Source organism: Equus caballus, chromosome 18 (genome assembly GCF_041296265.1).
Source record: "Equus caballus isolate H_3958 breed thoroughbred chromosome 18, TB-T2T, whole genome shotgun sequence".
In the NCBI taxonomy this organism is placed as follows: Eukaryota; Metazoa; Chordata; class Mammalia; order Perissodactyla; family Equidae; genus Equus; species Equus caballus.
In genome coordinates, this window is record NC_091701.1 from 47,380,528 (window position 1) to 47,408,130 (window position 27,603).

The 27,603-nt window shown below is 34.2% G+C and overlaps 1 long non-coding RNA gene across 2 annotated transcripts in view; it reads left to right on the forward strand.

The window, feature by feature from the left end:
* LOC111768916 (uncharacterized) overlaps positions 1 to 27,603 on the forward strand; it is a 142,862-nt gene that overhangs the window by 92,862 nt on the left and 22,397 nt on the right. For both annotated transcript variants that reach the window (XR_011428524.1, XR_002801600.2), the window contains exons 5-6: positions 21,991 to 22,218; positions 27,288 to 27,395. This is a non-coding gene — a long non-coding RNA (uncharacterized lncRNA). The remainder of the gene's footprint in view (positions 1 to 21,990; positions 22,219 to 27,287; positions 27,396 to 27,603) is intronic.

Here is a 27,603-nt window from a genome sequence, read left to right on the forward strand (position 1 = left end):
GAGGCCATTATGAACAATTAGGTGGTTCATATCTGTTCATAGAGTTACCGCGTTATTAGATTCGAATGTCCAGTTTTCACGAAAAAAATCTTCGCATGCAAAGAAATGCTCAAGGATGTCCTGCAAGATGAAATGATGAAAGGACACTAGATAGTAACTCAGAGCCATATAAAGAAATATGGATCTCAATAAAGGTAAAGACATGGGCAACTATAAAAGCTATTATTATTGTAACAATGGGTTATAAGTCCTCTTTTTATTTTTTACGTCATTTAAGAGACTAATACATTAAAAAATATATTAGTTTAAAAGCTACTTTTACTGTAACTTTAGTTTGTAACTCCACATTTTGTTCTCTACATAATTTAAGAGACATTTAAAAGAATTATTAATTCATGTTTTGGGATACACAATGTATAAAGATGTAATTTTGCGACAACAACCTCCAAAAGAGGTGTAGATAGAGCTGTTAAAGGAGCAGAGATTTTTTATGTTACTGTAGTTAAGCTGGTATAAATTTAAATTTGAGTGTTATGACTGTAGGATGTTAAATGTAATCCTCATGATAATCACAAAGAAAATAGCTAGAGAATATATATAAAAGGAAATGAGAAAGGAATTCAAATGTTTTGCTACAAAATATCATCTAAATACAAAAGAAGACCCTAATGCAAGAAATGAGGGACAAAAAACTATAAGGCGTATAGAAAACAAATAGCAAAATGACAGAAGTCCCTCCTTATCAGAAATTACTTTAATGGTAAATATGTTAAACTTTCCAATAAAGGACAGATATTTACAGAATGGGTAAAAAATATGATCCAACCATATACTGTCTATAGGAGACCCATTTTAGATCCAAAGACACAAACAGATTGAAAGTGACTAGATGATAAAGGTATTCCACATAAATAGTAACCAAAATAAATCAGGTATGGCTATACTAATATCAGAGAAGACAGACTTTATTTTTTTAAAGATTTTATTTTTTTCCTTTTTCTCCCCAAAGCCCCCCGGTACATAGTTGTATATTCTTCGTTGTGGGTCCTTCTAGTTGTGGCATGTGGGGCGCTGCCTCAGTATGGTTTGATGAGCAGTGCCCTGTCCGCGCCCAGGGTTCGAACCAACGAAACACTGGGCCGCCTGCAGTGGAGCGTGCGAACTTAAACACTCAGCCATGGGGCCAGCCCCAGAGAAGACAGACTTTAAATCGAAAAATGTTACGAGAGACAAAGAAGGAAATTATGTTAATAAAAATTTCAATACAATAAGAAGCTATAACAATTATAAATATTTATGCACCTAATAACAGACAATCAAAATATATGTAGCAAAAACTGACAGAATTGAAGGGTGAAATAGACAGTTTTACAGTAATAATTGGAGACTATAGTAGCCCACACTCAATAGTGGATAGAACACCCAGACAGAAGATAAGCAAGAAGCAAAGGACTTAAACAACACAGTAAATCAACTAGATATAATTGACATATGCAGAACTCTCTATCCAACAACAACAGCATACACACTCCTCTCAAATGCTCATGGGACATTTTCCAGAATAGACCATATGTTAGGGAACAAGTTAAATCGCAATAGATTTTAAAAGATAGATATCGTACAAAGTAGCTTCTCTGACCATAACAGATGAAGTTAGAAATCAATAACTCAAGTAAAACTGGGAAATTCAAAAATTCGTGGAAATTAAACACACTTTTACGCAACTAATAGTTCAAAGAAGAAATCACAAGTGAAGTTACAAAACAGAGAGGTGAATGAAAATGAAAACACAACATGCCAAAACTTATGGGATACACAAAAGTAGTGCTAAAGGGGAAATTTACAGCTATAAATGCTTACATTAAAAAAACGAGAAAGATCTCAAATCAACAGCTTAACTTTCCACTGTAAGGAACTAGAAAAAGAACAAACTAAACCCAAAGCTAGCAAAAGGAAGAAAATAATAAAGATCACAGCAGAGATAAGTAAAATAGAAAAACAATAGAGAAAATCAACGAAACTAAAAGATGGTTCTTTGAAAAGATCAACAAAATTGACAAATTTTAAGCTAGATGGACTAAGAGGAAAAGAAAGAAGACTCATTACTAAACACAGAAATGAAAGTGGGGACATTACTAATGATTCTAAAGAAATGAAGAGGTTATAAGAGAATATTACGAACAATTGAATGCCAATAAACTGGATGACTTAGATGAAATGGACAAATTCCTAGCATCAAAAAACTTACTACGACTAAATCAGAAACAAATAGAAAATCTGAATAGACCTGTAAATAGTAAAAAGATTGATCAGTAATCAAAAACCTCCCCAAAAAGAAAGCCCTGGACCTGATGGCTTCACTGGTGAATTCCACTGAACGCTTAAGAACTACTACCAACACTTCTCAAACTTTTCCAAAAAGCTGAAGAGGAAGGATCACTTCCCAACTCATTCATTTTTGTTTGTACAAAAACTTATACACAAATGTTCGTAACAGCATTACTCATAATAGCCACAAAGTGGAAAAAACCCAAATGTTCATCAGCTGATGAATGCATAAATAAAATGTAATATATCCATATTATTTGTTAATAAAAAGGAATGAAGTTCTGATATATACTACATTACTCTGATACCAAAGACAGACAAAGACACTAAAGGGAAAGAAAACTACAGATCACTATGCCTCGTGAACATTGATGCAAAAATCCTCAACAAAATACTAGCAAACTGAATTGAGGAGCATATTAAAGATATTATACATCATGACCAAATGGGATTTATTCTTGCAATAAATCATTTTATGGAATATAAGGATTATTTAACATATGAAAATCAATCAGTGTAATACACCACATTAACAGAATTAAGGAAGAAAAACCACGTGGTCATATTAATTGGTGCAGAAAAAGCATTTGACAAAATCAACACATTTTATGATAAAAAGCATTTAACTAAGTAGGAATAGAAGGAAACTACCTCAATATAATAAAAGCTTTATATGAAAAACCCACAGCAAACATTATATTCAGTAGTGAAAGACTGGAAGCTTTCCCTCTAAGATAAGAAACAAGGCAGGGATACCTGCTTTCACTACTTCTGTTAAACATAGTACTTGAAGTTCTAGCCAGAGCAGTTAGGCATTAAACATAAATTAAAGGCATCTAAATTGGAAAGGAAGAGGTAAAGTATCTCTGTTCACAGATGATAGGATCTTATATATAGAAAATCCTAAAGATTCCACAAAATATCTGATAGAATTAATAAATGAATTCAGCAAAGTAGCTGGATACAAAGTCAACACACAAAAATCAGTTTCCTTTTTATATACTAACAACGAATAATCTGAAAAGGTAATTACAAAAGCAATTCCATTTACAATAGCCTCAAAAAGAATAAAATACTAATGAATTAACTTAACCCAGGAGGTGAAAGATTTGTACACTGAAAAGTACAAAACATTGCTGAATGAAATTAAAGAAGACATAAAGAAATGGAAACACATCCCATGTTCATGAATTGCATGACTTAATATTGTTAATATATCAAAACTACCCAAAGAAATCTACAGATTCAATGCAATTCCTATCAAAATCCCAATGATTTTTTTTTTTGCAGAAATAGAAAAACCCATCTTAAAATACATATGGCATCTCAAGAGTACGCCAGTAGCCAAAACAATTTTGAAAAAGAAAAACAAAGCTAGAGGACTCACACTTCCTGATTTCAAAACTTACTACATTGCTACAGTAATCAAAACAGAGTGGTACTGGCATAAAAATAGACATATAGACCAACAGAACAGAATAGAAAGCCCAGAAATAAACTCTTGCATATATGCTCAAAGGATTTTTGACAAGTACAGTCTTTTCAACAAATGGTGCTGGGAAAACTGATATCCACATACGAAAGAATGAAATTGGGTCCTTCCCTAACACTGTATACAAAAATTAACTCAAAATAAGTCAAAGACCTAAATGTAAGACCTAAAACTATAAAACTCAGAAGAAAACATAGGACAAAAATTTCACAGTGTTGGACTTGGCAATCATTCCTCAGATATGACACCAAAGGCACAGGCAACAAAAGAAAAAATAGACAAATTGGACTTCATGAAAATTAAAAATGGTGCATCAAAAGACAATATCAGTAGAATAAAAGACAACCTACAGAATGAGAGAAAACATTGGCAAATCATATACCTGATAAGGGATCAATGTCCAGAATGTATAAAGAACTCCTAAATCTCAGCAACGATAAAACAAACACAGTCATACATTGCTTAACAACAGGGATAGTTCTGAGAAATGTGTCATTAGGTGATTTCATTGTTGTGCAAACATCATCCAGTGTACATACACAAACCTAATAGTATAGCCTACTACACCCCTAAGCTGTATGATACTAATCTTATGGGACCATCATCATATATGCGGTCTGTCACTGACCAAAATGTTGTTATGTAGCCTTATTAAAAAATGGGCAAAAGATTTGATAGACATTTCTCCAAAGAAGATAAACAAATAGCCAACAAGCAGATGAAAAGATGCTCAACATCACTAATCATTAGGGAAATGCAAATCAAAAGCGCAATAAGATACTATCTCATGCCTATTTACATGACTACTATCAAAAAAAGAGAAAACAGCAAGTGTTGGTGAGAATGTGGAGAAATTGGAACACTTGTGCACTGTTAGTGGGAATGTAAAATGGTATAGCTGCTGAGGAAAATGGTATGGTAGTTCCTCAAAAAATTCAAAATAGAATTACCATGTGATCCAGCTATTGCACTTCTGGATATAGACCCAAAAGAATGGAAAGCAGAATCTTGAAGAGATATTTGTACATTCAAGTTCATAGCAGCGTTATTCACAATAGCTAAAATATGGAAGTAACCCAAGTGTCCATCGATGAGTGGATAAACAAAATGTGGTATTACATACAATGGAATATTATTCAGCCTTCAAAAGGAAGGAAATTCTAACATGTGCTTCAGCATGGATGAACCTTGAGGACATTATGCTAAGCGAAATAGGCCAGTCACAAAAAGACAAATACTATATGATTCCACGTATGTGAGGTTTTAGGGTAGACAAAATCATAGAGACAGAAAGTAGAATGGTGATTTCCAGGGGCTAGGGGCAGAGGAGAATGGAGAGTTATTATTTAATGGGTACAGAGTTTGTTTTGCAAGATAAAGAGAGGTACAGAGATGAATGTTGGCGATGGTTGCACAACCTTATGAATGTATTTAATATCGCTGAACTATACACTTAGAAATGGCTAAGGTGGCGAATTTTATCTTACAGTATTTTACAATAAGAAAAATTGGAAAAAAAATTTAAAAATTAAAGTAGTCTCTGAATTAGTGGTTAGTAACTGGCTTTTTTCACTTAAAGCCAATAAATACTTTATTGTGTTATCATTTTTATGTATACAGTGCTTTCTCTACTCTTCGTAATACAGAACTGGCAAAAAAAATGCCTAAAATCTATTCAGAAATGAAAAGGATGAAAGAAAAAGAACTTAAATTGAAAAATGTATAAGGATATATAAAAGTTTCAAAAGAGACGGTATTTGGAAATGTTGAATCAAAATTAGTAGTTTTTGAAAACCCAGTTAACTAGAAATCTTTTATCTCTGGCGAAAAATTGCCACTAAGTTTTATGTATGCTTTGGCCCTTACCAAGGATCCTAAAAGGCACAATTTGGAGCCAAGTAAAAATGACTAATTTCAGCTTCCAAATTTTGCCTAAGACAAGCTCATCTACTTAAAAGAAAATTCTTCCCTACTAAGGACTAAAAGAATTCCTAGATTTTGTAGATTGGAAAACTCATTCTAAACCACTCTAAATAAAAATGTTATTTTGATCCAAAACACCCTGCTTCCCCCATGCCATTAAGAATGGGTAAAAGGAAGCTTAAAGGCTTGCAAATTGCCTCTTTGCTAGTACTTACCATTACTTCTCGTGATTCATAAATTGATTTTCTGGCTTTATATCTGTAAGAGACAGTAGGCCTTTTTAATACTATAATTTTTCATAAGCTGATGAGTACCAGAGTGATGAATGAGCCTTCATCCCATGGTCTGCTCCAAGTGGACTCTTTAGAAGAATGTTGTTGTTTTGAAATTATCTTTATTTTAGTTTTATTTTACTCTCCATTGCTTTGCAGAGCTTTCTGGAAATTACATTCTTTTCCTTATCAGTTATTAAGACCTGCAAATTCCTCTTGTTCCTTTCAGGTGTGGAGGTTATTTTTAGTAAATAGAATTGGAGAATGAGACAGATGGGTACCTTGTGCTTGCCCACTTCCAAAGATAAGACATGGAGGTGGTGTTAATTTCAGTTTGTGGCTACAAATTACTGATTAGGAAGGAAGTTCTAAAAATATGGATGAGGAGAGGCAGAAATGATAGCCTCAAGAAGAAGTCCAGCATAGAGGACATAAAAAGTAGAAAACTTCAGCTTCCTTCTCTCCATCCCCAGGGTGCGGCATCATGTAGGTACTTACATTAGTTACAAAAAGCAAGTTTTCAGAGAGGGTTATGATGCAACCAGGTGTGTCTTTAGCGTTTCTCCTGTGTATAGCTTCCTCCATTTGTTGACGGTGATCCATCCAACCCATTCTTCCCATTCTCCCTAAGGGTATCTATTCTCCAGAAACACAGGTGCAGTGTACTCCCCTCAGAGGTACTTGTCTTTTGACAGATGAATGCAATTAGGAATATAGGGACATAGGTTTAGGTTGATTGCATTTTTTAGTGTCTTTTACAAATATCAACACAGGATATATATACATATATATATATACATATATGTAAGAATATATATACATAGACACATATATATGGATACAGGACATGAAAAAGTGAAGAAGCATGGAAAACTCTACCTTATCTGTCCATTTGTCCATCCATCCATCCATCCATCCATCCATCCTATCTATCTATGCTATCTATCTTATCCTATGTCTGTCTCTGCCTCTGTGTCTATGTATCTACCTCCTCCGTTTATTCATTTTTATATAGTATAGTTTACATACAGTAAAATTCACTCTTTTTCGTGTAAAGTTCTCTGAGTTTTGACATATGCAATTATGTAACCACCACCAAAATCAAGATAGAAAACAGTTCTACCACTTGAAAAATTTCCCTTCTACTCTGTTGTACTTAATCACTGCCTCCACCCCTAGCCACTGGTGACCACCATGTTTTCTCTTCTCTTATTTTTGCTCTTTCCAGATAGCCATATAAATGAAAACATCCAGTATTATGACTACTTTCATTATTATAGTGTGTTTCAGGTTCATCCATTTTGAAATGTGTATTAGCAGTTTGTTTCTTTTTATCTCTGTGCAATATCTCATATGTGGATGTATTATTGTTTGCATATATATTCATTTATTAAAGGATATCTGGACTGTTCCTAGTTTTTGGTGATTACAGGCAAAGTCACTGTAGACATTCACAAACAAATGTTTGCGTTTATGTAAATTTTCATGTCTCTTGGGTAAATATTTACGAATGGGGTTCTCTCACTTTAGATGATAAATTAATGCTATGGTTTTATGTATGCTCTTTTGTGAATATATCTCAACTGTGCTAAAGTAAAAATACCATTAGATCTGAGTATACTGATAAAATTGAGGTTCTGGACTTGCAAAGAGGAAAACTCTAGGATAAAATCTACTTGGTCAAGGCGTATTGTCCTTTCATATATACTTCTGTATTCTATTTGTCAATATACCTTTTAGAACAGCTTTATTGAGATATAACTCTGATACCATAAAATTCACCCTTTTAAAGTATACTGGTGGGTCATTTCGTATATTCTGAGTTCTGCATCATTACATCTATCTAATTTTAGAACATTTTCATCACTCCCCCCAAAAACCCCACTCATTCTTTGCCTGCCTATTCTTATGCCCATCACTTCCCATTTCTCTCTACCCACAGTGTCTGGAAACTGCCAATCCACTTTCCATCTCTAAGGATTTGCCTATTCTGGACATTTTATATAAATAGATTCATACAACACATGGTGTTCTGTGACTGATTCTCACACTTACCATGTTTTCAAGGTTCATATTTATTGTGGTATATATTAGTACTTCATTCCTTTTTATTAACAAATAATATAGATATATTAAATTTGATTTATGCATTCACCAGTTGATAAACATTTGGGTTTTTCCCACTTTTTGGCTATTATGAGTAATGCTGTTATGAACATTTGTGTATAAGTTTTTGTGCAGACATATGCTTTAGTTTCCTTGAGGTATATACCTAGGAGTATAATTGTGAATCATGTAGTGACTTTAACATTTTAAGAAAGTGCCAAAATGTTTTCCAAAGTGGTTGTACTATTTTACATTTTTACTGGCAAGGAATGAGGGTTCCAGTTTCTCCAGATTCTCATCAACATTTGTTGCTGTCTGTCATTTTTATTTTAGGCATCCTCGTAGATGTGAGTGGTATGTTATTGTGGTTTTGGTTTGCATTTCCCTAAAGACTGATGATTTTGAACATCTTTTCACGTACTTACCAACCATTTGTATATCTTCTGCAGAGAAGTATCTATTCAGATTCTTGTCTCCCTTTTTAAACTGTGTGTTATTTGTCTTGTCATAGAATTTTAAAGTTTCATTATATATTCAGAACATAAGTCCTCATCAGATGTATGATTTGAAAATAGTTTTTACCATTGTTTTCTATTCTCTATTTCATTTATTTCCATTCTTAACATTTTAATTTTCTTCCTTCTGCTTCTTTTGGGTTTAGTCTGCTCTTCTTTTTCTAGTTTCTTGAGATGGAAGGTTAGGTAATTGATTTGAGATCATTCTTTTCTAAGATAGGCATAGACAGCTATGAATTTTACTCTAAGCCTTGATTTAGCTGTCTACCCTATATTTTCGTATGTTCTGTTTTGTTTTCATCTCAAAGCATTTTTTAATTTACCTTCCTTGTAATATATTCTTTAACTCATATGTTATTTACAAATGTTTTTGTTAATTTTCTCATATTTGTGAGTTTCCTAACTCTCTGTATTTTATATCTAATTTAATTTCATGGTGGTTGAACAAAATAATTTGTGTGATTTAAATCATTTTAAATTTTAAATTTATTGAGGCTTCTTTTATGGCCGACATATGATTTATCCTGGAGAATATTACATATGCATATGTGAAGAATGTGTATTCTGCTGTTGTTGGTTGTAATGTTCTATATATGTTTGTTGGTCTAGTTACTTTATAGTGCTATTCAACTCTTCTGTTTCCAGGTTGATCTTCTTTTTAATTTTTCTGTGTTACTGCAAGTGGGCTATTGACATCGCCAACTATTATTTTCAGCTGTCTGTTTCCTCTTTAATTTTGTCAGTTTTTGCTTCGTGTATTTTGGTGTTTTATTATTAGGTGTATATATATGTTTATAATTGTTATGTCTTCTTGATGGATTAATCTTATCATTATAAAATGTTCTTTGTCTGTGATAAAAATTTTTGTCTTAATGTCTATTTTGCCTGATCTTAGAATAGCCACTATTTCTCTCTTTTATTTACTGTTTTCATCATATATATATATCTATCCTTTTATTGTCAACATCTTTTTCTTTGCAGGTGAAGTTTATCTCTTATATGCAACACATATTTGGATCATGTTTTATCCATTCTACCAATCTCTGCTTTTGACTGGAGATTTTTAAAAATTTATTTATTCTTAATCTAATTACTAATAATGTAAGTTTTATATCTGTCAATTTGAACCTTGTTTTCTACATGATTTTTTTCTTTTTTCCCCTCTTATACTCCATTATTGCTTTCTTTTGTGTTACATAGGTATTTTATAATCTACCATTTAATTCATTTGTGTGTGCATATGTGTGTGTGTGTATATTTATGTTTATTTCAGTTTTCTTAGTGGTTGCCCTCAGGATTAAAATTAACATCTTAACTCAAGAGAATCTAATTTGAATTAATGCCAACTTAATTTCTAAATTATACAGAAACTTTGTTACTATCTAGCTCTATTCTCTCTCTTCTCCTTTGGGTTATTATTGTCATTACAAATTATATCTTTAAACCTCATAAGCCCTTCAAAAACAGATTTAAAATTATGGCTTTATGCAGTTGTATTTTAAATCAGAGGAAGAAATGGGTCACAAACAAAAATACATGCATATTGTCTTTTATACTTATCTATGGAGCTACCTTTACTCATGTTCTTTATTCTTTATGCAGATTCTAACTACTGCCTAGTGTCCTTGCATTTTAGCCTGAAGGATTCTGTAATTTTTCTTGTAAGATAGATCCGCTAGTATCAGATTTTATAGTGTTTTTTTTTAAATCCAGGAATGTCTTGATTTCTGTTTTATTTTTTAAGTATAATTTTGATGAAATAAGAATTCATGGCTGACATTCTTTTTCTTTCGGCCCTTTCAATATGTCATCCCACTGCTCTCTGGGCCTCCATGGTTTCTGATAAGAAGTTAGTTGTTAACCTTATTAAGAATCTCTTACATGTGATGAGATATTTGTCTCTTGCTAATTTTAGGATTCCCTCTTTGTCTTTTGACAGTTTGATTGTGTATGTCTAGTTAGAATGTCTTTGAATTTATCTTACCAGGAGTTCATTGAGCCCCTATTCATGTAGAATAATGTTTTACATTAAATTTGGTAAATTTTCAACCATTTTTTTCTTTAGGTCTTCTTTTCTCTCCTCTCCTTCTGGAACGCCCATTGTGAGTATTTGGTACATTTTATAGTATCCTGTGGATCCATAGGCTCTGTTTATATTTCTTAATTATTTTTTCTTAGTGCACCTCTGACAGGATATTCTCAGCTTCACTGATTGCTTTTCTGCCATTTAGATTTACTGTCAAGCCACTCTAGTGAAGTTTTTATTTCAGTTATTGTAGTTTTTAACTATAGGATTCCTACTTAGTTCTTTTATACAATTTTTGCCTCTTAATTGATATTCACTGTATGGTAAGGCATCATTCTCACATTTCCTTTAATTTTTTAGACGTAGTTTTCTTTAGTTCTTTGAACATATTTATAATAATTGTTTCAAAGTCTTCATCTTATCAGTCCACATCTGGGCTTCCTCAGCGACAGCTTCTACTGACTGCTTTGTTTCCTGTGTATGGGATACACTATCTTATTTCTTTGCTTGTCTCATAAAATTTTGTCTAAAACTGGGCATTTAAAATAATACCACAATTCTAAGATCAGCTTCCTCATTGCTGGCCTCCACCCCACCTCCCTAGGGTTTGCCATTGTTGTTCTTGTTGCTGCTACTTGTTTCTTAACTTTCCCAGGCTAGTTCTGAAAAATCTATTTGGCCACTGAAGCCTCTACTCAGTTAGCTTAGAAGTCAGCCAATTATTGGACAGAGATTTCTTTAAGTACCTTGAACCAGTCAGTCTTTCACCCTTTGCTGAGGTGCTCTGTATTGTGTTGGTATGTGTCTTCAGTGCTCTTACAATTCTTTCTTAATTTCACTTTCTGCTTGTCCAAAGCCTCAAGGTCAACCAGAGGTGAGATTGGGGTCTTCTGAGTTCTTTTCTGAGCATGTTCACAGCCTTGTACATGTGTGTGGGCTTCTAAATCCTCAGGAATATGTCAGAGTTTTATAAAATTGCCTATGGACATCTCATTCCCCAAATTTTCCTTTTTTTTTTTTTTTTTGCCAGTTCTTGTTTACCCCAACTGCTGTTGCTGCTTCAGACAGCTGCACTGTAATCAATTGGTGTTGATTTTTTTCCATAAATGTCCTTAGGATAGGGATTTTCCTATTGAGCAAGCATTGACAAACTACAAATAATAACAAATCCTGTGAATGGGACTTTTCCAGGAAGCTCTCACGTAAGTAAGTCTTTTCTTGGGATGGAGCTTCTTGGAGCACTGCAACTTCCCTTTCTAATGGCTGCTGGACTGACGTTTTTCACTTTTAAATTTACTGTGGATTTGGGGAGAATAGGATTGGATAGAACAAGTAAAATGCCACAAAGCTTGCCACTCTTACTGATATTCAGCCATTTTTCTTGAATAAACATTCCTTGGACTGTTGCAAGCCTTAGGTTTATACTAGAGTTTTCATGAAGTTGATTATAAAAAAAGGTTTAAATTATAAATTCAGATTCTTTAATATATATGGCTATTGAGATTTTCTCTTCTTTTGCATCAGTTTGGGTAATTTGTGTATTTTGATAAATTTGTCCACTTCATGTTAGCTGTCATACTTTTGGCATAGAGTCTTTTTATATAATATTTCTTAGATCGTTTTAAAGTTGGTGGGTTCTGTATTGATGTGCCTTCTTTCATGTCTTATGTTGTTAATTTGTACCTTTTTCTCTCATCAATCTGGCCAGAGGTTTACCAGTTTTATTGAGGTTTGTAAAACAATTCTATTGGTTTCATTGATATTTTTCTATCACTTTTCCCCTTTCTATGTAATTGCTTTGTGCTGTTAGAGTTTGTTTTTAGACCTCAATTATATTGCACTGATCTATATATCTATCTTTACGCCAGTATCACACAATTCTCAGTAATGCAACTTTAGAGTAAGTTTTGAATTTGGAAAATGTAAAGTCTCCCACTTTGTTCTTCTGTTTTCAAAATTGTTTTGGCTATTCTGGGTCTTTCATAGGTGTGAATAAATTTTAGAATCAGTTTACCAATTTCTTCAAAAATGGCTGCTGGGGTTCTGATACGGTTTTATTGAACTATAGATCATTTTGGGAAGAATTGTGACCTTACAAGACCCCATTGCAGAGAGTACAGAAATGTATTTATTTGGCTCTGTTTGAACAGTTATTGTGTGAAGGTACCTAAGAGAGGTGACCTATAAAATCTTATCAGATAAAGTGCTTAAAATTCAATGGATTGATTTTTTTATCAACTCTGTTTCCAAAAGCAGGGTTGATAAAGGTGGTAAGAGAGTAGAAAAGTTTGAATTTGTGCCTAGAGGAAAGGAGCAGAGGTCAGAATCTAAGAGGAAAAGGGCACAGAAATCTAAGATTGAGGGCCTTAAAGAAAATAGCAAATACAAAATTAGAGGTGATGAGCTGTGGGGAGGGAATGCAATTTAACACGGATAGTATATACTCTCATAGGACCTGGATGTAGCACAGAACTAGGCAGATGGGAAACAGAAGACTTGGAGGGAAATAACTTCACTGGTCCTTATAGTTTCAGCAAGAATAATATCTTGAACTTTGAGGAAGGTACGTGTTCATGTCTATAATGAGGATGAGCTTACCACTCATGGAGATGTTGTTTTTGCCATGTTGGCATGCTTCAGTTTTGTGGCCAAGAAATCAGGACTTGATGGTTTTGTTTATTTGTTTGCTTGTTTGTTTTTGTAGTGAGAACACTTAAGATAAACTCTCTTATCAACTTTCAGGTGTGCAATACAGTGTTCTTAACTGTAGTCACCATGCTATATGTTAGATCCCCAGAACTTATTTCTTATGTCTGAAAGTTTGTACTTTTTTAACCAACATCTCTCTATTTCTGTGAGTTGGGATTTTTAGATTACATATATACGTGAGATCATACCATATTTGTCTTTTCCTGTCTGGCTTATTTCACTTAGCATAGTGCCCTCAGGTTTCGTCCATGTTGTTGCAAATGGCAGGATTTCCTTCTTTCTCATGGCAGAATTATATTCTATTTCATACGTATATATTTTATTATCTTCTATTTATATAGAATGTAGATACAAAATTCTACTTTTATATATATATATATATATATATATATATATATATATATCACATTTTCCTTGTCCATTTATCTGTCAGTGTCCACTTAGGTTGTTTCCATGTCTTGACCATTATGAATAATGCTGCAATGAACATGAGAGTGCAGGTATCTCTTTGAGATCCTGTTTTCAGTTCTGTTGGACATATACCTAGAAGTAGGATTGCTGAATCATATGGTATTTCTTTGGATATATGTGCAGAAGTAGGATTTCTGGATCATATGGTGCCTCTATTTTTAACTTTAACTTTTTGGGGAACCTCCATAATGTTTTCGGTGGTGGCTGAACCAATTTACATTCCCACCAACAGTCTATAAGAGTTTCTCTTTTCTTCAGTCCTCAGCGGCACTTTTTATCGCTTGTCCTTTGAATAATAGCCATCCTAACAGGTATGAAGTGATATCTCACTGTGGTTATGATTTGCTTCTCCCTGATGATTAGTGATGTTGAGCACCTTTTCATGTGCTTGCTGCCATTTGCATGTCTTCTTTGGAAAAATATCTATTTAGGTCCTTTGCTCATTTTTAAATTGGATTATGTGTTTTTTGTTTTTGCTGTTGAGTTGTATCACTTCCATATGTATTTTGACTATTAACCCATTATCAGATATATGATTTTCAATATTTTCTCCCCCTCCATAGTTTGCCTTTTCATTTTGTTGGTTATGTATGTTTGTGGGTTTTTTTTTTCATTTGTTGTGCAGAAGCTTTTAGTTTGATGTAGTCCCACTTGCGGGTTTTTGCTTTTGTTCCTATGCTTTTGGTGTCATATCTAAAAAATCATTGCCAAGACCAATGTCAAGGAGCTTTTTCCCTATGTTTTCTTCTAGGACTTTTACAGTTTCAGATCTTACATTTAAGTCGTTAATAATCTATTTCAGGTTAATTTTTGTAAATAGTGTAAGGTTGAGGTCCAATTTCATTCTTTTGCATGTGAATATCTAATTTCTTCAACACCACTTATTGAAGAGGGTATCATTTCTCCATTGGGTATTCAGTTGGCTCCCTTGTCAAATATTAGTTGACCATATATGTGTTGGTTTATTTCTGGGATCTTGATTCTGCTCCATTGGTCTATGTGTCTGTTTTTATGCCACTACCATACTGTTTTGATTATATAGTTTGAAATCAGGAAGCATGATGCCTCTTGCTTTGTTCTTTCTCAAAATTGCTTTGGCTATTCAAAGTCTTTTATGTTCCATACAAATTTTAGAATTGTTTGTTCCATTTCTGTGAAAAGGCCATTGGAATTTTGATAGGGATTGGATCTTTAGATAGCTTTATGTTGTGTAGACATTTTAACAATATTAACTCTTCTGATCCATGAACATGGGATATCTTTCCATTTATTTGTGTCTTCTTCAGTTTCTTTCATTAATGTCCTATAATTTTTGGTGTGCAGATATTTCACCTCCTTGGGTAAATTTATTCCTAAGTATTTCATTGGTTTTGATGCCATTGTGAATGGCATTTCTTTTAAATTTCTTTTTCATGTAATTCATTGTTAGTGTATAGAAACACAACTGATTTCTGTGTGTTGATTTAATATCCTGCAACTTTCCTAAATTCATTGATTGATTAGTTTGAACTTTTTTTGGTGGAGTCTTTAGGATTTTCTATATATAACATCATGGCATCTGCAAACAGAGACAATTTTACTTCTTCTCTTCCAATTTGGATGCTTTTTTTCTTTTTCTTGCCTAATTGCTTTGGCTATAACTTCCAGTACTATGTTGAATGGAAGTGGTGAGAGTGGGCACCCTTGTCTTATTCCTGATCTTAGAGGAAAAGCTTTCACTGTTTCACAGTTAAGTGTGATATTAGTTGTGGGCTAGTCATATATGACTTTTATTATGTTGAGGTATGTCCCTTTTGTTGAGGGAAAGATATCTTTTGGAGGGAATCTACATTCTTTTTGGAGTGATTACACATATGTGGAGAAAGCTAATGAAATAAAAAAACTCTAATATTTATTAATGTTAATTGCTTTACGTATGTCATATTCAATCCTCCCAGTAATGCTCTGTGACATTATATCTCTTTGATTTAGTATTATTTCCACTTTTTTATTTAATTAATTTTTATTGAGGTAATATTGGCTTGTAATATTATATAACTTTCAGGTACACATCATCATATTTTGACTTCTGTGTAGACTCCATCATGTTCACCACCCAAAATCTAGTTACCATCCATCACTATATAAATATGTTCTTTTACCCCTTTTCCCTTCCTACTCCTCCTTCCTCTCTGGTAAACACCAATATATTCTCTGTGTCTATGGGTTTGTTGTTGCTTTTTAAAAAAATATTCCACATGAGTGAACTCATACAGTATTTGGCTTTCTCCATTTGACTTATTTTGCTTGGCATAATACCCTCAAGGTCCATCCATGTTGTTGTAAATGGCAAGATTTCATCTTTTATGGCCGAGTAGTAGCCATTCTGATGGGTGTGAAGTGATATCTCATTGTGGTTTTAATTTGCATTTTCCTAATAATTAATGATGTTGAACATTTTGTGATGTGCCTGTTGGCCATTTGTATACCTTCTTTGGAAAAATGTCTGATTATATTCTCTGCTCATTTTTTAATTGGGTTGTATGGTTTTTTGTTGTTGAATTGGGTATTAACCCCTTATCAGATATGTGATCTGCAAATACCTTCTCCCAATTGTTAAATTTTCTTTTCATTTTGTTGATGGTTTCCTTGGCCATGCAGAACCTTTTTAGTTTAATGTAATCCCATTTATTTATTTATTTATTTGTTTCTCTTGCCTGAGGAGACATGATATTCAAAAAGATATTGCTAAGACCTATGGTGAAGAGCATACTGCCTATGTTTTCTTCTAGGACTTTTAGGATTTCAGGTCTTTACCCAATTTTGAGTTAATTTTTGTGTATGGTGTAAGATAAGGTTCTAATTTCATTTTTTTGCATGTGGTTGTCTAGTTTTCCTATCACCATTTATTGAAGAGACTTTCCCTTCTCCACTGTATGTTTTTGGCTCTTTTGTTGAAAATTACCTGTCCATAGATGTGCGGGTTTATTTTTGGTTCTCAGTTCTGCTCCATTTATCTGTGTGTCTGTTTTTGTGCCAGTACCATGCTGTTTTGATAACTATAGCTTTGTAGTGTATTTTGAAATCAGGGAGTGTGATAGCTCCAGCCTTGCTCTTCTTTTCTCAGGGTTGCTTTGGTTATTTGGGGTCTTTTTTGCTCCATATAAATTTTAGGATTCTTTGTCCTATTTCTGTGAAAACTATCATTGGGCCTTTATAGGGATCACATTAAATCTGTAGATTGCTTTAGGAAGTATGGACATCTTAACTGTTAATTCTGCCAATCCATGAGCATGGAATATAGTTCCATTTCTTTGTGTCTTCTTTGATTTCTTTCAACAATCTTTTATAGTTTTCAGTGTACTAAATCTCTCTTTATACCTTTTTGTTTGTTTGTTTCCTTTGGTGAGGAAGAGTTGCCCTGAGCTGACATCAGTGCCAATCTTCCTCTATTTTGTATGTGGGTTGCCACCTCAGCATGGCTGATGAGTGGTGGAGGTCCACACCTGGGATCTGAACCCATGAACCCCAGGCTGCTGAAGCAAGTCATGCTGAACTCAACCACTATGCCACTGGGCTGGCCCCACCCTTTACACATTTTATTTATCTAATTTAAATTTAATTACTATTAAACACCATTTTATGAGGACTCTGAAGCCCACATACTATTTATTCTGATTAGAGATATTCATATAATCATATTCATAAAATTCAAAGGCAGCTGATTTCATTTTAATAAGCATTGTCAATATCATTTCCTAATGAAAAAAAATCTGTTCTTCTTGGTTTTTAAGTTAAAAGTGAGTATAATTCTTTGTTGCTTTAATCATAATTTGATTGGGACATAAATGTAATTTTAAGTGGAAATTAATGCTACTATTAAAACATTTGTATTTAATACCTTTTGTGTGTTATTTTATTCTCCTCACACTGAGTAGGACAGAAAAAAGAGAAAAGAAACAACTTGAATTTTAGGTTCTTCATATCCTTTGCCTCATAGCTATAATAACTTGGAAATCAAAGGCAAATATGAGGATTAATAGAAGAAAATGCCTGTAGTTATTGACTTGTAGGAGATATAGTCAAACTGGGGTTGATGAAATGAGGAAGCTATGAGTAATGGTAAGAGAGATTCTTTCATTACAGAGGGATACAAAGGGCAGGGAGGAGCAGTTGCTCAAGACAGCTTCTAATATAGGCTGACTTTTATGTTGGAAATAGGCTTAACTTCTAAGTATCCTGCTTTTTTCAAAAAAAATCTATACATTAACTATAAGAATTATATCTGCATCATATTGCTGGTGATGTTGATTGAGGAAACAAGAGTGAAACTCAGACTTTAGGATTTGCAAGTAGAGTAGGACTTCTGGAGGCTATGAGTGAATTGGGGTCCTGCAGAAATCTACTTCTTCCCTTAGAGGTGTTTGCTGGCTCCAAGGAAGGAGTCACTGGTGTTGGAACTTTCCTGGGCCATGTGATACCACTGACCCCAAGTGGTGACCTTCCCTGACCCTCCCCTCAAAGGAATTCCTTGGTTCAAGTCTCAAATATTCCTACCTTCCTGAGCTCTACTGCATTGCAAATTGCCTTCATCTTATCAAGCAATGATATTGACCAAGTCCCTTGAATCTAAAAGTAAACTCTCAAGGGGTCTCTGTGGGTGAGTAACATGAACTACTAGGATCCAAGTGAGAAACGAAAATTCAGATGAGAGCCACAGACCTAAAATAAGGCTGGGATGTGCTATATTTGAATAAGTTAAAGGAGCAGTCAAGTGGTAAGGATGGCTTACTACTTTCCCTTTGTCTTTCTAACAAAGATTATTAAGAAGCTACATTGAACAAAGCAATTCACTAAAAGAAGTTGGAGATAAAGATAAAGTAAGAAATAGTTCTGACTCTGCTGACATCTTCAAGATTTAAGACAAATGACAATAACATAAAATCTAGGTTGAGTTTTAGAGATTTTGGTGTGTCAAGATATGCCTGGCAAACTGGTGGGGCAGGAAAGCTAGAGGCCTATTTACCTGGGGCCACTGAGCTTCAGAAGGAAAGAACTACCTCCACTATTAGAACTCAGACCTACCAGAGCAGGGCTGAGGTGATATAGCTTGAATGGGCTCTCTGTAGAGTTCTGAGGAGAGAGTTCAGAAAGAACTTAGCCTACAGATAACAGGAAGCATGGATAGTGTTTTGTATTAAAGGCTTAGTGGACAAAGGGAAGTGGCAGTTCTGAGTACAGACAAGTATCGATCATTCATATTTGTCTCCTGCTCCAGTATCCGTTGGAATTATGTCTGAGTGAAGGAAGCATCCTAGTCAAGAAACAAAGCAGATTCTCTTCCATGTTGCCTTTCTTTAGGCTATGGCTTTCATTCTAGTATGAGAGCATTGTAACACAAAGGGGGCATATGTTGTTTCATTTTAATCCTAATCGTGAACTTGCAAGGAGGTTATTAGTATCCTTATTTTAGAGAGGAGAAGATGGACTTTGAGAATTTACATTAACTTTCAAGATTAAAGCAGTAAATTTTGGGCCTGGATTTGAATCTGAATCCCATGCTCTATCCTCTAAGTGACCCTGCCTGCCCTCAAGGAGTGAAGTAAATATGCAAACAGGAAAAGATTCTTACTACAGAGACTTAAAGTCTTAAAAACAACGACAGTACTTCTTTGCTGTCTATATTTTTTGTTGAGCAAGAGGGTTGAATATCTCAGAAAAAAAGTCATTAGGTCACAGCTGGGAAATAAGAAATAGCTAGGTCTGGGGACATATGAGAAGTTTTGAAAACCTAGACAGAGACTAGTCCACTCTAAGAAAAATGTGGGTTTGGGGCTTTCTGGGCGACAGACAATCCCCGCTGTCTACTGATAAATCCATTCTCACTCTCCTTTTCCCTTTTCCTACTCCCTTCAGTAAGTTAACAATCTGGTGAAAAAACCAAAACTATGCATTATGCTTTTTTGCCAGTCAGGCCTAAGCAAGGAACAGACCCAAAGGATTTGATTGAAAGCAAAACATTCCCTGAGACTTTAACACTTTAATATAACTAAGATGCCATTAGCATTCAAAATTAAATTAAAAATTCATCTATGTTTCTCATTTATTTTGAGAATTAATCTTAGATTTTTTTTTTTTTTTTCTGAATCAGATCAGCCCTAACATGTAGTTAATAAGAAACGAACTTTTCTATTGCTATGCGCTGGATCTATGGGATTATGTGCATAGCTAGCCTCCTTCAAGTTCAGGGGCCACAACACGAAGTATTTTTCTTGCAATTTCTAAAAATACATTCTTAGTTAAAATGTCATTTTGTTAGGGTGAGCCGCATGTAATTTTGGCATCTTTCTTACAGTTTTAGGGGAACATTTGGAGGACATTTCCTGAACAAGTTTTCTAAATCTCTTTGGAGAAAAATATAATAATCATTTGAAAATTATATAAGAGAAATTGTCACTATTCAGATGTTTTGCACAATATCTATTTTTTTTCTTTTTTTGATGTTACATTTCTCATTTTTCTTGTGCTTCCTCAAATACAAGAACATATCAGATTCAATAGACTATGTTATTACAAAGTCTTCACTGAAAAGTTAAATACAGAAAAGAGAAAATATATCTAGTTGTTTTTCGTTCTTTTGTGTATAATGTCTATTACCCAAAGAAAATAACATTGTTATAATATTTTAAAACTCTAATTCTGGTTCTAGTGTACATTACTGTTCAAAAGGGAGTATAGAGACAAGGGTATGGTTATGGTTTTAGACAATCTGCTGTTGTCTCCTTTGTCTACAGATCAGTATTAGCAATTTTGACCCCCAAGTGAGAAAAATATTGATCTTCCAGTTACTGCTTGTTCCTTCTCCCCTCCTTACTCCCTGGAAAACAGACAGTTTTTACTTTTACTTATTTTCAAAAGGTAAACTACTATTATAAATAACATTATTAGTGAAAAGTACTGTCACTTACAGTTTTTGTTTTAGTACTTTCCATAGTAACCCCCTCAGCCTCCTTGTCAGAATGTCTTCTTCCTTTGACATCTCTGAGTGAAATGATGGAAATCCAATGATCTAATTGTACCATATCATATCAACATGAAAATCCTTTCTTTTTTTTGAAAAAGTAAGAAAGGTGTTTTTTCCCCTTAATTTTCCCTATGCAAATTTTAGTCTATAATCATACAGATAGACAGAAACTCTCTCTGATGGGCAAAGCATTGAGAATTCTGAAATTAGCTTTTCCTTAGGTCATTGTCAACAGAAGAAGTTCTGTGTAATAAAGAATTTAACTTCCCCAAAAAGAGGACTGGCCTTTGCCTGGGGCTTCTAGGAGGTAATCACTAAGCTCTTGGGCTGTGATGCATGGTGGGAATGTCTTTGTCTGCCTTGGAACCTTGGGTCACTGATGGCCACATCAGAAAGACCAACAATGTGCTTTAGGGTGGGGTTTTTGAGTCACACCATCTCAGTGGACCTCCTGAGGGACGGCTGACTCGGATTATCCTCCTGGACAATCAATCAATCATGGCTACATAATGGAGCCCTGACAACATCTCTGAACACTGAGGCTTGGTTTGACTTTCTTGGTTGGCAATATGCTGTGTGTATTGTCACGCTTCGATGCCAGGAAAGTAACATGTCCATGACTGCATCAGAGGAGGACAACAGAAGGTGTGCACTGATGCCTTTCCTGAGCTCTGCCCTACGTGCTTCTTCCCCTTGCTGATTATAATTTTATCCTTTCCCTGTAATAAACCACAAATATAAGAATAGAAACTTTCAGCAAGTTCCGTGGGTCCTTCTAGTGAATTACAGAAACTAAAGATAATCTTGGAGACCTTCAAATTTGCACTTGGTGTCAGAAATGAAGGCAGTCTTTTGTGAGGATTGTTTCCTCTAACTGTACAGTTGGCTAAAGGTCTTACAAGTTTATTTTCCTAAATAGGAAAAGTTCGTGCTATCATTTTTGCTATAAACCATTCTACAGTGAACTGAAGTGTAAAAAGTAAAATTAGTGAACAAAAATTCTGGCATCTTTCTGTGTATGCTTATATATATGTTTGGATATGTGGTTTCTGTGTCCTGACTATTTGCTCATTCACCTGTGTTGACTTCAGAAACTCAAAGGAGTGTGATGAACCTATGTCTGAAACTAACACGTTTTAATGTAGTCTCTTTTACAGACTTTCAAGAATAGTGGGGTACAGAATTGGGAGCTATAACGGACCCACACATCACTGGAAATTGCCATTCAAGAATCTAGATGGCTAAGAGCTGACACAGCAGCCATCGCTTGCTTTCACAACTGTGGAGCTAGCGGGTATTCACGCCATCGCCAAAGGCTTCTGTCCTTATTAATCACACGTCTGAAGGAACAGATCATTGCTAAGGGACTACAGGTTTGTGTACAGATTCTTATACGTTCTTCATTGTGCCTGAGATTTTGAGTAGTATTGTAAAGAAAACAGAGAAAACAAACAAAAATTTTTGAACTGAAAGCAGAGACCTCAATTTGAGTCCCAGATTTGCTTTTAATTAGTTCTGAAAGCTTAGGCAAGCTATTTTAACCTCTCTGGGCCTTAATTTCCCTATTTAAAAAAAATGAAAACAGTTGAACTAGATTATTTCTTAGTCTCCATGTGGCTTTAAAATGAGGTGATGTGCAAGTAGCTTCAAAACTTAGCTTCCAAACTGAGGTCAGAGTTTCAAACTTGAGTGGCCAGAGGAACAAATCCTGGTGTTCTCTCTGTGCCTGCTAAGAACTGAAAGTAAACTGCTTTTCTCCCTCCAGAAACAGGTGCTGTTTGGCATCTCCCTCACACGAGTTTAAGTTTTTACATCTCAAACAAGGTTAAAAAACACTTTTACTCAAATGTTTTTTACATCTTGCTTTTTAATCATTTAGGGAATATATTTTCAATTAACATATTTTATTTTATAGCTCAGATTAACACATTCCATAGCCTTAATATATAAGAACTATTTTTTTAAATAAATTATTATAATTAAAATCTCTACTAATAACGGCAACATGTTTTTGTAATACCTTGTACTTCATTGCAATTCCATCTCTCCCTGCCATTTCCAAAGCATCAGGTCATTTTCTGATCTATATCAGACTGCTAATATGTGTCACCCTAGGGTGGATGGAAGGGCAGGGAGAGTAATTTGGGTCAAGGGAAGAGATGAGTGGAAGAAGCAAAAAAGAAAAAGGAACAAGTAATGCCAACCTAAAAAAAGAAGTACCGTGATGGTATCCTTGCATTTATATAAAACATTCATGTGTGTGTACATGCATAAGTAGAAAAGCTTATGTTTTAAATCAGTGTTTGATATCTATCTACTGATATATGGAAATAGCTATTTAAAATGAAACATGAAAAGGCAGATTACAAATCAAGGTATATGGTACATGGTGTGAGTCAATTCTGAAAATAAATACCTGAGTGGGGGTACACTTTTGGGTGTGGGTTTGGATGAGCAGGGAGAAAGTTGTGAAAGTGCGTGTACCAGGCCACTAATATGGATTATCCAAGGCAAGTACGGTTTGGTGGGTGGGTGGGATGAGAAGATGATATCTTGCTCTACTCAACTCTGAATTTTTTCATTTGACTTAATGCATACTTTCCTTTTGTAATTTGAAAAACATCAAATTAGATGCATAAATGCAAACTGGTAGTATTTGTTCATTTCTGTGTAATATATGAAGGACTATACATTGATGAATCTGCTCTACTGCATCTGTGTGCATTTCAGCTTAACACTCAATTTATAAAACATCTTGTTTTCGTAAAACTTTGAAAATAATTTTTTTAAGCATTTGAACATGGGTAAAAATGTAATGAATTGAATTTCTTGAACTACTAAAACTATAATTGCTACTTGTTTGTTACTGATCCCAGTATTTTAAACCTTTTAAACAGCAGACAATACATATACAAATATGGTGATTACCAAACATTAATGTACTTGTACTTAATCTATTCAAAATCCTTTGCAATGTATGTTTAACACATTGTTATTTCTATACTTGGTCTTTATAGTTTCCTAGGGAGAAGGTTATATTTGTTTTAGTATTGTTTTATGGCTTCAGAGCAGAAATATTTTGATACATTTCATGTGTTCAAATAATCTTTCTGGACCAAAAAGGAGAAAACACTGTCTCAGGTCCATCCAATTATAGTATTTGGGTTATCAACAGATGGATTCTTTGCTGAGTCCTGGCATCTGGCTGCTTCTTTGAGAGTGAGTCAAATCTTCACTTTTTCCACAGATTTGGCTTCCTGTTTATATTAGTAGGACTTCTTTATTTTCAGTTGAGAATTATTACATATGTCTTCTTAGCTTAACATCTTCCTTTTAAAGTGTACATTGTATACATATGATTTGATTGCCCAGAATTACTTTAACGATGGAATATTATTGTATAATATTAGTTTGTTTTCTTAGCATTATTAGAATCTTAGGTATTCCTTATTAGTGTTATTATAAATTGGTGGTCATCCACAGAATTAATGTCTTAGAAAATGAGGGAATGATTCAGAGAAGTTAACTTATCTCTTTAAAACATTTGTCTAATTCATCATTTTAGAATACAATATTGAGCCCTCTTTCCACCTAGCTATAAGGAGAGACCACAGGTGATGGCCAGTTCCAATTTTTGCAAGATGCTTTGCCTTACATATAGTTTATTGTGTTTACTCTTTTCTACTAACACACACAGAAAACAGTACACAACTTATACAAAGACATACACTTAGTAGAAGATGCAAAATGCCTGTGTGTAGTAACATTGACTAATGTTATTAACCAACATTATTAATTAACTAATGTTAACTATTATTGAATAATAATGTGTATTAGCATTGACTGTGTTTATTGAAATGACTAAAATCAAAAACATATCCTTTAATATAGATCCATGTTTTGCATGGCTAAAACCTTTTGTACAACTTATATTGTTAGCTCCTTTCAATATAATAATGATTGAATAGCATTTTACAAGCTCAATTTATTTCCATTATTCATAATATTAATGAAGATTATTATTGTAGTGGCTCAAATTATCACAACTGGAAAAGTGTTAGCCCCATCAAGCTCTCTTTTGTGTTTTTTCCTCACTACCACCCCATCATTCCTAAAAGTATCTTTGTTGTCTGACAATGATAAGATATTCTAGGACCATTCAGAATTCTCCCAAGTCTGAAGCATGACATCATGGCATCAGCTAGACTCTGATGATCCCCCACCTCTTTCAGTTAGAAAGAAGCCCAAATGTGGAAACCTGGGCTTTACCAGACTGTTGATGGTGGGTTGAGTCTTGTTGGTGCTATTAGCCAGGTTGAGGATAACACTTTTTTTTTTCTTTTTTTGGTGGGGAATATTGGCCCTGAGCTAACATCTGTTGTCAATTTTCCTCTATTTTGTATGTGGGACACTGCCACAGCATGGCTTGATGAGTGGTGTAGGTCTGCGACCAAGATCCAAACCCATGAACCCAGGCTGCCGAAGCAGAGCACACCGAACTTAACCACTACGCCACAGGGCCAGTCCCAAAAGATCATTCTTTTTAATGCCACATGTTCACACTGAATCCAGGAAAAGGCCCACATACATATAACTTAGTCAATGGTGGAAGTGGCAATATATGTTGGAGATAGGATGGGTTATTCAATACATGTTGCTGTGACAATTGGCTATGTATCCACAGAAAAACTAAAATCAGATCTCAACCTCAAATCATGCACAAAATAAATGCTAGATAAAAACTTAAATTTGGAAATTAACAATTAAAATGCTTAAAAGAACATAGAGATTGTTTTGTTGTTGATTTTAATACCCAGATAGAGTGACATGATATAAGCAAACTATAAAAGATGGATTACCACATTAAATTAATAAGATCTGTGTGACAAGACACTATAAACAGAGTGAAAGACTTTGAAAAGACCAGATTGAGAGAAAGTATTTCCAGTGCAAATAAATGATAGAAGATTAGTATCAAGAATATCTACTTTAAAAACTTCTACATATCATTAAGGATAAAAAACCAATATGATATAAAAATGGGCAAAGAATGTAAGCAAGAAATTCACAAAGAAAAATTGCATATTGTCAGTATTGATATGGAAAACTACTTAACCATTTTGGAAATCACAAAAACACAAAACAGCTAGAAAGTGAGACCATTAAGAGTGGCAAATCTAAAGAAATCTGATAATTTCAAGTGTAAGCAGGGAAGTGGGGAAATCTAATCTCTTGAGCAGCACAGATGCGGGAAGGAGCTATAAGGCAACATAACAGCTTTGAGAAACAATTTGGTGTTATGTAGCAGAGCTGAATGTGCAAATGCCCTGTGTGACCCAGCAATTCTGCTTCTCAGTATATAAAGCAGAGCAGCGTTTTTCTCACTTTTTGATCATCTGTGTATAGACATATATACAAATTAATACAGAAGTTTCAAGAAACAATTCTTACATTTCACCTTGTAATGCACTGACATTTCTTTTTATTCTGCTTTTATCACATCGCATGATATCACGTCATATCATATATCATTTCATCATATGTATTTCAAATGTTATTTACAACTCACTAAATTGATTTTACATCTCCTAATGAGTCAAGGCTTGTGATTGTAAAACGCTACAAAACTCTTGCATTTGTACATACAGAAATAAATAAAAGGATGTTCTTTACAGTATTATTTATAGTCAAAATTAGAAATACAATATCCATTAATAGGAGAATGGGTAGAGAAAGGTAGTATATTTGTGCAACAGACTATTAAATAGCTAAAGTTATGAACTAATTCTACATGTATGAATATGATTAAGACTAGAAAATATAATTTTGTATTAAAAAAGTGAGTTATAATAAAATATATATATGCAGTGAAAGTGCAAATAAACATGTGACAACTTCAGAATAGTTACATATGGGAGGAGGACATATACCCCTTTCATGATAATGGTTATGCCTGGGAAGAGAAATAATTAAAACAAGAATAGAAAAGTGCAATTTTTAAAAAATCTTGGTGCTGTGTACATGGATTCTGTTATATTTTTACTATTTAATGCATTTGAAATATGTAGTTAATAAAATAATACCATTCTTAATGGGACACTCCCTGGGACTGTTCAGTTTTTGAAAACTGACTCATTCATGCTTTCTTGAAATAAAAAATAAATTGGACATCATGGTAAGAACTTGTTCCTTCATGACGTGGGTGAGAGGAAACCTTGAGTTTATCAGCATCTTTGATTCTTACAAATACAAGCTGAACACCAGAGCTGGAACCTTACTGTTCAATGGTTGTTCTTGAAGAAAAACCTTCTGCCTCGGTTTAGGGAGCAAAGACTAAGGAAGAAACTCAATGCTCCTTCAGATATAATCTCCTTAAACAGGCCCCCAGAATATCATAGAACTACTTGTCACATCAGAACTCAGATTTAACATCTTTTTTCAGGTTAAGGATAGCCTGTGCAGCTGGATTCTGAGAAGCCACTTGCTTTTGAATGGCCATGGATGTGGGCAATATGACTAGTAGGAACTGCTTTTAAAACTCAAGGTGCAAGTAAGTTCAACACTGTCCTTTCCCAATTAGGTGCTACCTGATCTGCCATCAGGAAATCCCTTTAAGGATTCCTTCTCCTAACTGTCTAGACACACATGAAATACCTGGAGTCTGATTCTTCTGTTGTTGCTTTTGTCTCTGCCACATACTATCGCTCCTGAAAACCAATTTGAGAAGACTGCAGTCTGAGAGAAGATGCTGGTCCCCT